General features: G+C 34.8%; 1 pseudogene; it reads left to right on the top strand.

Annotated features, from left to right (window-relative positions):
- Positions 1 to 225: 225 nt before the first annotated feature.
- Dcaf13-ps1 (DDB1- and CUL4-associated factor 13, pseudogene 1) lies at positions 226 to 1,535 on the top strand (annotated as a pseudogene).
- The last annotated feature ends 1,124 nt before the right edge of the window (positions 1,536 to 2,659 follow it).

Here is a 2,659-nt window from a genome sequence, read left to right as displayed (position 1 = left end):
AAGAAACTGTCTCATTAAATATAATTTTCATTGGTGAACTTTTAGTATTTTGTATAGTAAATTGATTAATGAAGCACTCTAAGGCTGCATTTTAATGATTGGAAATTTTCAAAAGAGTCCTTAATTCTGACCAACATGGGAAGTTGAGTGTCTGCATAGAGGCCAGTTTAAATTGAACCTATCAAAAGGTTCATGAGTCTGAGACCCAGAGCTTTCAAGATAAGGATGAAAATGCTGAGCGGTAACCCTGACAACTATGTCTGCAACACCAAGCTGGATATGCAAAGAATTCCAAGAAATGGTGTTCCTACTTTACATCCTTTTAAAGTCTCACAAGAATATGTAAAAGCTTAAAATGCTATCAAATTGCAAAGTTTGCAAAACCCTTTCTTCCTTGCCTGAATGTTCATCATGATGGTATCAACTGCCTGGCAGAGCACACAAAGAATCTAACTACTGTCCTTTCTGGGGCGTGTGCTAGAGAGGTTAAAATTTGGAACTTGACTACACTGAAATATACCTGAACTATACAAGCACAGGGAGGTTTTGTACAAGTAATATGCAGTCACTTTTGTAGGATGACAATTCTATGAAGCAGTGGAAAATGGATGAAGAGGTGGAGAAACTATTACATATAGTATTAAGAAAGACAGTATGTGTTAGCACTGGTCATCCCTGGAAAGACCATGCATTTCCAACTTGTGGACAGCAAGTAGACACAAAGAACTAATTCTGTGTACTCAATGAAATGGGGATTTGACAGTTTAAGTACTGTTAAATTTAATCCTATTGAGATATTTTTCTTGGGAAGTTATGCTTCTGATGGGAATATAGTGCTATAAGATATGCAGCAAGCTACTCCTTTAAAACTGGTTATACTAGATATGAAAACAAATACAATCTGTTGGAACCTTACAAAACCTTTCCATTTTACTGCAGCAAATGAAGATTATATCTTGTATACTTTTGATAAGGGAGCACTGGACACTCCTATTATGGTCAACACAGGTCATGTGTCTGCAGTATTTGGTGTGGACTGTTCTCCCACTGGGAAGGAATTTGTGTCCACTGGTTTCCATTTGTCTATTAGAATCTTTACTGTGCACAAAAGCCAAAGCATGGAAGTGTACCATACAAAGCAAATTCAATGTTATTTGTGTAAACTGGACTGCTGATAGCAAGTACAATATGTGAGGATCTGATTAAATGATCATCTGGCTGTGTAAAATTAATGCCTCTGAAAAATTGGGCTGCATACATCATGAGAAAAAGCAGCAAATGATTATAACTTGAAGTTAAAGGAAATCTTTCAATATCATCTGCATGTAAAATGGATTGCTCACCATCAGTACCTACTGAAATCTATCTACAGCCAGATTCAGGAACAATGTGTCAGGAAGGATGCTAGTCACAAAAAGGAAATGAATCATTTTTAACATAGCAAGCCTGAATCTGAGCCAGTTGTGGCAGAGAGGACTAAACAGGTAGTGAAAGTTGTGAAACAATATTTTACCCCTACCAAGCTTAACATATAATTAGTTGCTACTTGTGATTTGGAAACTCTGTAAATAAAAGTCCTGGCTCTGGTTTGATTGTTTAAGAAACAAGAGTGACCAACACATTATGCGATTAAGCAGGCAAAATCAGACTATAACTCTCATCAAATAAAGAAGGTTTTGAAACATTTCATTCAACAAGTTTTACCATTTGTTGAATCAAATATTTTTGCTTTCATCATTTCTAGTCTAGTATTTGTGAAAACAAATTAAAGAAAATGTAGAGGAGAAAATTAAGCCATCCTGAATATTATTTCTAAGGAAATAGTTCCATCAAAATAGAGCATGTCTGAGGACAGATATTTTAGGACTGAACTTGTTTGGATACTCTCAGAAATCTAAACAAATGTGCATAATTTTACATAAATCTTTCACCCATTTTTGGTTTAATGTAAGTTTCTTGTTTTTATACATCTCATCCTACAACGTCTTCTCATTTTTACATATCTTCACTGCAGCTGAGATCATGGAATTCTCTCAACAGTTTAGCTCACTTTGATGTAACAAGTTATATCTTCCCCAAGGTGATAAGTTTTAAATTTTCCAAGAGTTAACTATTTTTGTTGTTTAACTTGCTTGTTGTAATCTGAAGCTGCATTTCTCTGAAAATGTTAATGATTCACTGGGATGGAATAGGGAAATAAGACCTCTTGGATGTGGTTCAATAATGACGCAGGTGTAATCCTTAATATAATCAATACTGTTATAAATAAAACACCTTCCTGGAGAGGTAGCACTTGGAAGAATGTTGCCATATCATGCACAAGACCCTGAGTTCAATCTCAAGCATTTTATAAACCAAGCATTGTGGTGTGTACCTGTAATCTCTGCACTCTCTAGGTGTGGCAGAAAGATAGAAATTCAAAGTCATCTTTAACTTCATAGCAAATAAAAATCTAACCCATGCTTCATGATATCATGTGATAAAAAGCAGCCTTTTGCTTTTTGGTACCATATGAAGCCAAAAAAGGAACAATTGATATTCTATACTCTGAATCTGCTACCAACTTGATGCTGCCTTATAAATTGAAAGAACAATGCTAAATAATTTTATGCTATTTATATGTGATCTAGTGTTATTTTATCAAAAATACAAAAGACTG

The sequence above is a fragment of the Rattus norvegicus genome, chromosome X (assembly GCF_021556685.1).
Source record: "Rattus norvegicus strain SHRSP/BbbUtx chromosome X, alternate assembly SHRSP_T2T, whole genome shotgun sequence".
NCBI lineage: Eukaryota > Metazoa > Chordata > Mammalia > Rodentia > Muridae > Rattus > Rattus norvegicus.
This window is presented reverse-complemented; position numbering and strand designations above follow the sequence as displayed.